The following is a 13,030-nucleotide window of genomic DNA, read 5'->3' on the forward strand; positions in this document are numbered from 1 at the left end:
ATGGAGAAGTTTGTAACCTCTTAATATAAAGGACATAAAAAGGACCAAAAAGGGAGACATTTCACAGCAAACATTTAAAGGAAATGTAATCTAAACAAATGTAAAAGCGCAATGCAAATGATAAAACAAAGCTATATTAAAAATATTCTGGAATAAGAAAAAAAAATTCATCAAAAAGATATGTTTCCTCCTTGTGGCTGTAAACCCATCAGGTTGTTATCTCAATCAGACCGAAATGCAAACAACAGACAGCCAAAGGGGAGACTGAACGTTCAGGGTGGCTAAGTTTGATGGGCTAAAGGTTCAGGGCATTGTGACGAAAACATGCCTGCTAAAAAAAAAAAAGGAAAAGAGGAATGACAGAAAATGAAATAAATCAAATCTTGGATGTTTGATTCATTATAGAATAATCAATAAGGTGCATAAATTAACAACCCAGAAATGCCAGTGCATCTCCTTATGTTTCAACCGAAAACTTGGAAGTCATCTCAGGTACAGAAGCCAGTCTGCAGAAGAAAGGTCAAAACAGGAAGAAAATCAAGATGTTGCAATGTTTGCTCAAAGTCCAGCGCTCAACCTGACAACAATGCTGTTGGAACTGAGGAAATGCTACAAACAAAGAGTTGATCAAAACCTCTTTACAAAGATCTGAAGTTACTTGTCACAACTTCTAAAACAGTTTCTAAGCGACTTAATCCAACTTTCTTTTTTTTTTTTACATGAAGTTAGATTAAAGTAATTTTGCAACCCGGCAAGAGGTCGGGTAATTTTAATTAAAGAGGGAGAGAGGGTCTGCTTTCTTTTTCATGCAGCTTCATTGTTTCTTGGTATTTTCACATTCCAGGAAACACTTCTGACAGTTCTCACAACACAGTGAAGTGCACAGCGTGTACACGACAAATATCACACCCGTCTTGTGGTAGTTTTGTGCCTGGTTTCATTTAGTCTGCATAAGCAGTCAAAAGGTCAAAATGAGCAGATCAGCTCATTTAGCATAGAAACAGATGTTGTCTCCCCTTTAGCAAGTGTTAATAAGATGCCTCAGCATGTTTCAGTTAGCATAACTTCAGATCTGTAACCGCAGGGGGCTTGTTGCTTGTTTGGGGTTATGCAAAACAAAACAAAACAAAAAAGTGACTTACAGTGTCTTAATTAGGGCTGAAAAGATTAATCGTGTTGATTGTGATTAATCGATTATTGAAGTGATAGTCAACTGGTAATTGACTAATTGTTAACAAGAGTATAGACTCGCACACAGTTTTTTTTTTTTTTACAAAACTGTAAAAAAAAAAATTAAAAGTCATTTCGCAGTTACGATAAAAAACTAATTTTCTTTGCGTGGAAATATGTTTTACTCAGAACTCAGTCAAGTGGCGTATAGTTTAAGCTTCACCTGGTTCAAATCCTGCAGAAAAAAATCAACTGAACACCTTTTGCTGTTCAATTATTAATCGATTGATTGAAAAAAGAACCAGAAAATTCATGCCCTGCACTGTAAACTGAAATGGTTGAGCTTATCACACTGTTGATTTTTTTAAAAATTATTTGCGGACAGGTCCTTTGCATACAGTGAAGGAATAATATATTATTGCCTTTCATGCAATAGCATGTTTATTTTCCTATTTATAAAGGGACTCCATTATTTGTTCATTAGCGTCTTTTAATGTATTGGAAATTAATCAGAATATTAATTTGCTTTTATTTTATTTAGTTTTTTTAAAAAATCACATCCTTCCGTCGCGCATGCATTTAATGACTGTTTTTGAAATCGTTACTAAATCTAACCACACGGTGGCAGTACGGAGCTGAAACTTGCAGTCATACAGCCGCGGGCCAAAGAAACAATCCAAGCTGTTAACAGTCAGTAAATGGAGGGACAGATGCATTGGACAGATGAGACATAATTCTCCAGATGACTTGACTTAATGCGAACGTTTACAAAAGACAGAGTGCTTTCTCTAGTCTTACCAGCTGCCTGTCTACATGGGGATTATGTCCGCCCACTGAACAAAGTTTTATTTGACCAGACCAACATGTTGCAACAGGCGAGCCCCCACTGGTCCGGCTGCTGCAAGCAGCTTTGGTTATATTAGGTTTGAGGTGAACGCTCGGGTTTCGTAATCGCAGCACCACTTGGAAATGCAGAGATGTGTTTTCCAGAACGGCTGCCAGAACGACGACGGCATGGCCTACGTGTGACGGTGGCCTCCCTCGTTAAAAAACCCTCCGTGGATTTATCCTTTTCCACTATCTCCATCTTCACAAAGCACTTCAGAGCTGGAGAGAGGAAACATCTGGCCTCTGTCACCTTTAAGCCACCCCCTCACTTCACAGAGAGACAGAGGGAGGGGAGGAAAATACGGGCGCTGAATTTATTGAACAGTGCTGTTCAAAAGTCTTGCATAAGTGAATAGAGTTTTTTTTTATTAAATACTGCACTGTTTTCTTAATGTGCTTCATGAATGAAAAAGATGTAAAAGCTAAATTGATGGTTGATGCTTAAATGTGGTGCGCAGTCAGTCTTTTGAGTTATGTTTCTGTCACTTTTACGCATCTGCAGGCTGAAATGTTTAGCTCAATCTGATTTGATGGGCAGGAAGCCGGAATGTGAAATGTGTATTAACGCTGTCAATCATCCTCGTGTACTCGCCGCTAGAATTAGGAGCACTGGGAGAAGGCAGAGGAAACTTCTTTTCATAGATTATCTGCATCTGTGAAAAAAGATGCAGACAATACTGCGATGACATAGTGACAGTTTCAACAAATTAGCATCCAAATTAAATGACTGAAGTTTATTATATGGTGGAGAATGTGAAAGAGTTCAGAGGATATGCTAAAGTTTGTTTTTTTAAATTATTATTTATGTTTTTACCTACGGGGCCCGCTGCGACAAAAACTACTCCCCCGGTTGACGTCTGAGTGAGGAGATGTGCGCACACACTCGCTCAGTGTGTCACACCTTCACAAACACCGCAAAAGTTTATTCGGCTGAAAGATTTACCGCATTTCACAGACCAATAACACGTCGCCGAAGAGGTGAGCGTAGAGCTCTTTGCCTTCACGAGATTTATTATCACCAGGATCTTTGTTTGAAGAGGGCCACGACATTCATGAACTCTGTCCGACTTGTTCATTCAGGAAGGAACCAGGGAGGTAGGAGCTTCCTCAGGAAGTGACAGGTAGGGAGGGGGGGGGAGGTGTGTTGCCATTGGTTACGGCGGGGCACTTTATCGGAACAACGTTGCGATAAAGGATGAAGGTGGGCCGATGTGTCGAGTTCCTGTTCTGCCTCGGCTGCAGAGCCCTGATGAATACCAGAGCAGAAAACCTCGCCTCTGTCCGCTCTCACATTTGTGTCGGGGGAAATGTTCCTGTTCCTACCTCGAGCCGCAATGTGGCCGTCAAACTAACCTCTAAAAAAACGATAATAATAATAATGATAAAATAAATAAATCTTTGCATGTAAATGAAGTGAATTACTGAGAATCCAAGGGCTGGTAATTCCTGCTTTCCCTGGAGGGGGAAAAATGCTTTTCTGGGAGAAATTCCTGCATGTAGGTTCACTGTTACATTTGGAGAAAAAAAAAAACTAAACTATCTGTCACTAATGTAAACAAGCTCTAACCCTACAGTGACTGATTATATCTGCATATTTTTTTCACAGATTGCTGTTGTGGTTTCACAGCTTGGACCATTGTGTCTCCTCTGCTTTGACACCATTTTTTTCCCCTTCTCATTTTTACACACAACATAGATTCAAATTAAATAAATATAGATGTAGGTGCCCTTTTAGTTTGGGAAACTGCGAAGACTATCGTGTTCAAATCGGACCTTAGATTGCAGAAACATGTATTGTGTCAACCGATACAATTTGACGATTTACCAAAGACCTGCCTACAAAGTACACTTACATTTCAAGATGTTGTGTGTGACCTTGAGCGGAAACTGTGAAGTGAAAACCCGAGAACTGCACACCGCAGCATCCAGTTGTTGTGAGCGAGGCGCCGCTCCGACGCCGCTTTGGTTTAAAAATGTTCTACGTAAATATAAATATACATCTAAATATGCATGTCCAAACCTGGCCGGACATAAGCTTGCCAAAAAAAGATCTATTTTGAAGTCAAAAAGATTATGCTAAACTGAACCTGACTTAATTTAGATCATTAAGAAAGCAAGTCATTTTAAATTTTAATTTAAATTATTATTTTATTGACAAAAAGAAAAAATCGGCGCGTTTGATAACGTTTCATACGAATAACTCAAACTTCTCAGTGTTTGACATCGTCGAGCCAAATGTTTTCCATCAGGCTACATGGCTGCTACTTTAATATAGCAATTTGTGACCAATCACCCAAATAGTTCAACCCAAGCCTGGTGTCAAGAAAGAGAGCAGGACACCTCCCTGTGAACAAGATGACACTACTTTTATCAGCGAAGGGCGATTTTAACACTTCCAATGAAGCTTGGGCGAGCCTTTGAGACAGGCTGGGAAAATGTTAAATGGCCCTATGAGTATTGATTACGGTCAAAATTAGGTGTAATTGACATAAAAGCATCCTGCCTTTGTAATAGTTTAAGCTGATGGTGTAATGAGTATATAATACCATCCATCTCCATTTGCGACAACAGTGTAACTATATGTGGATTGACACTGGACAAAGGTTCAAAGCTGCCTAATTGAACACAGTAACAGAGTTTACTGGGCTTCACAGCCACCAGATTTCCATAAAGTAGAGATATCTTTTTGGGTGCGGTGGACATAAAACTTACAGCAGCCATAAACCCCAAAGCGACATCCGCACAGCGAATCACTATGCTTTTTCTTCAACATTGACAAGAAAGCTGGTCAGAGTTGACTTGAAGATGAATTCATATGCATAGCTACACATTTTGTTCACTACTTCAGTTATCCTCAGATCCCGTGCCTCATTGTGGTTTTATGCCCAGAAAAACTCCAGCTCTGGCAAGCTTCAAAAACAAATAAAACCCTTAAAAACATGGAGAATTTTCCAACTCTAACACTGCCCAGCTTAATGCAAATTTCAAGTTTGATGTACTTGCCAGGGGCAATTTCATCCGAAATTGCATCAAGTGCAAGCTTCAACACTTTGCTGCATCTGCTTTTTCAGTTCTCAGTTGAGACCGTGTTACTCCATCACGCATGTTCTTCTCACAGAGTTGCAAAGGAAATGTCTTTTTGCACAGCGTTAGAGCGAAGGGACCGTGTGAGTCCTGCAGGTTGCGTTGCACAATCTGTCTTCATGCAAACTCGCAAGAGATACATGCTCCTTTGAGATAGCTGTGTGAAGCTTCACGAGGAGAACACGGCGCAGATTGGTGTGAATGAATGGGGTCGAAATGATGAAACCAGTTTTATGTGAAATAAATGTAAAGGTTACTCTGCCTGTTTTTCCTTAAAGGCAACATTAACACAAGCCATTTTCAGGATCCCTGCAATTACTGCTGCTTCAATTTGAACTCATAAACCACACGCACACACACACACACACACACACACCCCCACACACACACACACACACACACACACACACACACACACACACACACACACACACACACACACACACACACACACACACACACACAGGGCCTGTCCTCAGTTTGCGTTATGAACCCACTGTAGCTTTCACTACCCGTCTCTTCTTCCTGTGCCAAAGAACACAACAGCGACAAAAAAAAAAAAGTCCCGCTTTTAAAATCTTGTGAAACTCTTGCAGATTAAATTAAGCAAACTCACAGAACCGAAACCGCAGCTGCGAGCGCGCGCGCTCCTCGGCGCATGCGGTGTCACATAAAAGCCACTTGAGGTTCGGCGGGGAGCTGCGCGCGCCGCGGGATAAAAATACGGGCTATAAAACCATCAGAGTGAGGGAAGCGCATGATGCAGCCCCGACACACGTCTTCTCGCTCGCTAACTGCAAGTTTCATGTTTGTGCATCGCTTGTAAAGCAGGAGCGCACCTCAAGTGTTTAGTAATGTCTGCATGCGCGCAGTGCTGATGAAAAGAGAAGTGAACGAAACCGTCATTCGCTCTGACCATTGCACGTCATGTACAGTTACTAAACGCACACACACGTCATGCCTGTCATCTGCTCTGAAGGTTTGTACATTTCAACTGAAACAGAGAAAACAGTCAAAACACCCAGCTTTCTCTTCTCTCCCCCCCTCTGACTGCTTTGAATGTAAAAGTGAATAAAGTTAAAAGCCTTAAAGGGGCAGTGTGCTGTGTTTTCAAGGCAGATATGATATTTCATAAGAGTGCTATAAGCTTGCCGAATATGTCAAACTCATCTTCAAAGAAATTTGACTATACAATTTAACGCCTCGAAATTGGGTCTCCGTCTCTTTAAGAAGCTCCTGCTCTTCCCAACATTGGGCCTTCAGCACCTCATGGCAATGCTTCTCCAGGCCACTTGCTAGTGTTGAGGTCGTTTCTGTGACGAGTTCAGCCTATTTTCCACGAGGCGTTCACTGATTTCTGCTGTCGGAGGTTCAAAAGCGTTGATTTTACAGACATTGCTCCATTTATAGTTTTAGAATACAGCATCTTGGAAAGATTTTTCAAATGGCTCAAACTTTTGGCCGTTTTTCCAAGTTAAAAATTCCACCTCAGTGTATTGCATTTGTGTTTAACTTGGTGGTGCGTAATTCTGAAATGGGAGGAAATGAATGTGAGGATTTCAGACAACAATTTGCTTTGACATCCCTAAAATATGTCCAGTGCAACTAATTTACTTTCAGAAGTCGCCTGGTTTCTAAATATTGTTGACTTGTGTGTTCTGTGAACCAGGTTAGAGAACACTGGTGAACAAGCGCCATCGTGCAGACCCGGGGTCACAGCAGAGAGCTCGTTTTAAGTGGGTCACACCGTGGCAACGTGTCTCTTCCACTGGTGAGAGAACGTCAGTGATTGCAACGTGACAAAATGAGAAAACGTTGACCGAAGTGTTCGCAGCGCTTCGCTTTTGTCCCGTCAAGTTGCGGCTTCGCTCAGAGTTGCGCGAAACAAATCTCTTTTCTCTAAGTCTACACATAAATACCTCATCATGACATGTGGACGAAAAAGGAAACCACAAAGAAACCCAAAACTTTTCTTCCTCTTTGTCGTAACGTGGAGATTTTTGCATGTAGAATTTTGAGGAAAGAGATTCGTTCAGTTCAATTCAGGATAAGACTGCAAAGTGAAACGCACACATGGGCACGGCGATGGCGTTCAAGCGGAAAAGAGGACACAGGATGTGGTTACTGAACGGAGGCCGCAGGGGCTGGCAGCTTTGACGTTAAATAACACATCTGTGTGTTGTTTTCAGGATGCCAGTAGCAACTGAATATGAGCGATTACGATCCACTTGGTGTGTTTCCATATGGAAAGATCCCGTTTGAGGGAGTGTGCGTCCTTGCCAGCTTCAGGGCTCGGAGATATTTCTGCATCTGCTACTGGAGTTTTTTCCACGGTGCTGCTGTGATGCAACGGTTTTCTATGCAACTTGCAGACTGCCAAAGAGCCCTGCGTTAATCATTAAGTAGAGTGTGAAGAGTAAATATTGAATTCTTCTTTAAAGAATTATCGAGCAGCTGGAGGACATTTGCTTTTCCCCTTGATGGTTGTGTCTGAAAGCTCACATGAGCCGCAGCCAGATTCCAAGTCTCTCTTTTACACTGAAAAAAATAAGTCATTGGATGAACATAAAAAATTATGGAAAGGATTTCCACCTGATTACTTTGCTTTATTTCAGCACCATGTACTTGTGTTACTCCTATTTAAAGCAAATGTGTTAGGTCAACCTAATTTATTAAGATTATTCCAATGTAAAGCAAATGTGTTGGCTCAACTTGTTACAATGGTGATTCAATGGGTGATTCTAAATCAAACATGTTGGCTCAACGTAATATATTGTGGTTATTCTTATATAAACAAAATGAGTTGGCAAAACATAATTCATTAAGGTTGTTCTAATTTAAACCAAATATGTTGGCTTAACCAGAATTATGGTAATGCAATGGATGATTGTAAATCAAATGAGTTGGCTCTACTCCATTCATTAAGGTTATTCAAATTCAAATGAAATGTGTTGGCTCAACATATGCTTTAAAGGTTCCTTTAACTCAGTTACTATAGCGTGACCCAGTGTAATGCAATACAGCCAGCCCAACTAATCTGCAATGTTTAGGACCAAATCATTGATGTAACTTCATTAAGATGAATGTAAATCTAGTTGAAACCACCTTATTTTACAGTGGTACCTTCACACTACCTGATTCAGTAGGTCCAACTCACTAAAAGCAAGTTAGCTCAACAAATATGCTTCATGCTAAAGACAGCTAGTTAATCATGTGGAAATCCTTTCCATTATTTCATGATGTTAATTCAAAGACATATTTTCAAGCGTTAATCAAGCATTTTAAGATAGCACTAGGTGAAAGTGTAGGAAGAACACTCAACAATTAGAAAAGGTACAACACAATTCTATTTTCAGAATTGTTATACATCGTTTTTTTACACAGCACAAAACACAGCTGAGTTGGACATTGAAATAGAAAACAACTACAAAAAGGTTTCAGTTTCATTTCCCAGCCAATTCTTTACAACATAAAACATGTCAGTATAGTTGCTCAACTTAGAGAACTGTAACAATATAAATCTTTTCTACTGCAGACTTTAAACACTCATTTTCCATATGAAACTTTACTCAACTTAGCAGCGAGTTTCATATTGAGAACTTGTGCTTTCTTTGATAAGTTCTTTCCATCCAATTTCATTATTATTTTCTGTATTACTTCAAAGGTATGCTTGAGTTACTGAGCAAGTTGAGTGCTGAACGCACTAAACTTGAGTGTAGCTCAAGTTTAGTGCGTAGATTAGTCCCAGCAGCATCACTATTGCAGAAGATACACTGCCCAAGCTGTTCATAACTTCCACCTCCTCCAGGACAATCCCAACATCCAGATGTGCATCAGCAGCCTCTGCACCCTCTGCTCAAATGACGATTCCGAGGACAGTCTCGGCTTTGGCCATTTCATTCATCAACGTCCTAAGGGAGTTAGGGAAGGGTATTGGGGGGGAGACAATTCACATGTAATTAAATAAATAAATTAAGACTGACATTGATTGAGTCACTCATGGACCTTAGTTGGTGAAAGTATTTTAACAACTCTTAGGAGTTCTATTGTAAACACAAAGAGAATTAATGATCTAATAAATGAAGATCCAGCTTCTCTGGATCTTCATTTAGGTACACACAGACCTTTGAGGATGCACTCTCGTCTGACCTCAGCAGTGTCTTCCTAAATATGCAGATCAAAAAACAATGAGAACAATCTCAAAACTCCAGCAGTATAGGTTCACACATAGGTTCGCTACATTCAAAGGAAGTCACAACAAAAGTGATCAGTGGCTTGCAGTCTATTTGAAAGATATTTAAAATTGTTAGTATCCCTTCATTATGCCATGACTAAAATTGAGTTTAACATCTCATTTAAACATCTAACTGAAGCTGTTAGATGTTTAAATAAAGACATGAATATATCACCAAAGAAATGTGAAAAGTACAGAATGGTCAACACAGTCTATATCCTTCTACTTTAATGAATATGCAAAGCATTCCATGTCTTACAAGTACATGGACAGTCTATGTGTGGGCATGGATAACGTCGCATATGCCGGTGTTTAAGTGTAAAATGTTTTAACGGTCATATCTACGAGACAGAGAGAGACTACACTCCTTACATTTCCACATCCCACGCAAATAAAGACAAATAAAACAGACTGGCCAAATAAATGTTTAGCTGAACCCTAGCTTTATAAGCTCTCTAACACTACATTCAGTCACTTTAGATCTGGCAAAACTTACTATTAGCCACTGAAATCTATAACTTGATAGCTGATGAGCCCCTTGACCAGTACTTACGCAGGTGGATTACAGACAGGTGATGTTCTGAAAGAGATCAGATATATTTTCAGCCATTAAAATATGCAATTCATACTGAACTGAGTTGTATCTTTTAGTACAAGTCCCTTGAATGCCTCATGAATATAACCACTGGACACATGCAAGCACATATGTGCAGAACAATGGTGAATTGAACATGGTAGAAAGCAATAGTAACATAGGTCAAAATGAGCACAAACAATCAACACAAAAAACATCAACATTTCAAAATTAAACCAATGAACTTCAATATTGTTTCTGAGCTACAATTATTTGGGGACAACAAGAAGAGTCCAAAAAACCCCAACATCTTTACAGCAGAGGAATATGTATTTTAAAGAAAAAAATAGAAAGCTCAAGTCTGTAATAATGGATAATCCATTGAGAGTTTTAGCCTGACAAAATATACTAGAAATCCATAACTAACAGGTATTTAACAAAGCTCAGAAAGCAATGCTTTCTGCAGGTTTCACCGACTGAAATGTAGGACTTTTTATTACCATAATTAATTAAGAATCTCGATGATGATAGAAAGGTACCAAAGTGTGTGTGTGTGTATCTACATTTACCTCCATAGTAACATTACTGAAATAGAATTAAAATAGTTAGAAATAGACTGATGTTAGATCCGTGTGTTAAAAATCCTCTAAACCTCCAGGGAGCTCAGGAGGAGCAAAACTGTGACATTTCTGGGTCCATTTGTGTCTCTGGCAGCAGCTTTGTACACTACATATGGCTCTGCAGACTTTTTTCGCACAGAATGTACCTAACATGGTGCGGCGATAAATGTAAACAAAAAGCTATCTGCCTTAACCTAACCGACTTAATCTACAGAACATGAAATAATGTGACACAAGTATGGAACAAGTAGAAAATGGTGCAAATGGTAGAGAAATTTTAAGTTACATATTTTTATATGGATTTGGATGAAAATAGTTGACTCTTACCTTCTTCAAATTAAGTAGATGCACGCCAGGAATCTCCCCTCTGCCCTTGAAAAAACCCAACAAGCCAGTTATCTCGCGTGATTTTCCGTAATCTCTTGATGTCGCTGGATCCTCTTCAGCGGGAGATGAGTCTGACACAATAGCGCTTTGGAACTGACGTCACTGTGTTTTTTTTTATTAGATTAACTTTGACAAATATTGATATTGAATAAAATAAAAAAAACCACACACACACACACACACACACACACACACACACACACACACACATAAAAAAATAAATAAATAAATTCCCTTCTCACCCACCGCGGGTGGTTCTTATCCTCTGAGCTCGGGTCCTCTACCAGAGGCCTGGGAGCTTGAGGGTCCTGCGCAGTATCTTGGCTGTGCCAAGGACTGCACATTTCTGGACTGAGATGTCTGATGTTGTTCCTGGGATCTGTTGTAGCCACTGCTCCAGTTTGGGGGTTACTGCCCCGAGGGCCCCGATGACCACAGGCACCACTGTGGTCTTCACCTTCCAGGCCCTCTCCAGTTCTTCCCTGAGGCCCTGGTATTTCTCTAGTTTCTCGTGCTCCTTTTTCCTGATGTTGCAATCACTTGGTATTGCTACATCTACCACAACGGCTTTCCTCTGATGTTTATCCACTACGACAATGTCTGGTTGGTTCGCCATTACCATTTTGTCTGTCTGGATCTGGAAGTCCACAGGATCTTAGCTCTGGTGTTCTCCACCACCTTTGGGGGTGTTTCCCACTTTGATCTTGGGGTTTCCAGTCCATATTCTGCACAGATGTTTCTGTACACTATGCCTGCCACTTGGTTATGTCGCTCCATGTACGCTTTCCCTGCCAGTATCTTGCACCCTGCTGTGATGTGCTGGACTGTCTCAGGGGCCTCCTTGCACAACCTACACCTTGGGTCTTGTCTGGTGTGGTAGATCTGGGCCTCTATTGCTCTGGTGTTTAGGGCCTGTTCCTGGGCTGCCAGGATGAGGGCCTCTGTGCTGTCCTTGAGTCCAGCTTTTTCCAGCCATTGGTAGGATTTACTGATATCAGCCACTTGGGTTATTTGCTGGTGGTACATCCCATGTAGGGGTTTGTCCTCCCATGATGGTATCTCTGGCACCTCAACCTCCGTTCCCTGTTGTCTGAGACATTCACTGAGCACATTGTCTGTTGAGGCTTTGTCCCTGATGTATTTATGGATCTTAGTTGTTTCGTCCTGGACAGTGGTTCTCACACTCACTAGTCCTCTGCCTCCTTCCTTGCGGCTCGTGTACAGTCTCAGGGTGCTGGATTTGGGATGGAACCCTCCATGCATTGTTAGTAGCTTTCTGGTCTTAATATCTGTGGCTTTTATCTCCTCCTTTGGCCAGCTAATTATTCCAGCAGGGTATCTGATTACTGGCAAGGCATAGCTGTTTATCGCACGGATTTTGTTCTTGCCATTGAGCTGGCTTCTCAGGACTTGCCTTATTCGTTGGAGGTATTTAGCTGTGGCTCCTTTCCTTGTGACCTCATCGAGGTTGCCATTTGCTTGTGGTATACCTAGGTACTTGTAACTGTCCTCTATGTCTGCTATTGTTCCTTCTGGGAGTGAGACCCCTTCTGTGTGGATGACCTTCCCCCTCTTTGTGACCAGCCGGCCACATTTCTCTAGTCCGAATGACATCCCAATGTCAGTGCTGTAGATCCTGGTGGTGTGGATCAGTGAGTCGATGTCTCGCTCACACTTGGCGTACAGCTTGATGTCATCCATGTAGAGTAGGTGACTGATATTGGCCCCATTTTTGAGTCTGTATCCGTAGCCAGTCTTGTTGATAACTTGGCTGAGGGGGTTCAGGCCTATGCAGAACAGTAGCGGGACAGAGCATCTCCTTGGTATATGCCACATTTGATGGACACTTGTGCAAGTGGTTTGCAGTTGGCTTCAAGGGTGGTTTTCCACAGCTTCATCGAGTTTGCAATGAAGGCTCTCAGAGTCCTGTTGATGTTATACATCTCTAAGCATTCAATGATCCAAGTATGCGGCATTGAGTCATAGGCTTTCTTGTAATCAATCCAAGCCATGCACAGGTTGGTGTGTCGGGTTTTGCAGTCTCGGGCAACTGTGCCTACGAGGAGTTGGTGT

Source organism: Poeciliopsis prolifica, unplaced genomic scaffold, assembly GCF_027474105.1.
Source record: "Poeciliopsis prolifica strain line A6 unplaced genomic scaffold, Auburn_PproV2 SCAFFOLD016, whole genome shotgun sequence".
NCBI classification, from domain to species: domain Eukaryota; kingdom Metazoa; phylum Chordata; class Actinopteri; order Cyprinodontiformes; family Poeciliidae; genus Poeciliopsis; species Poeciliopsis prolifica.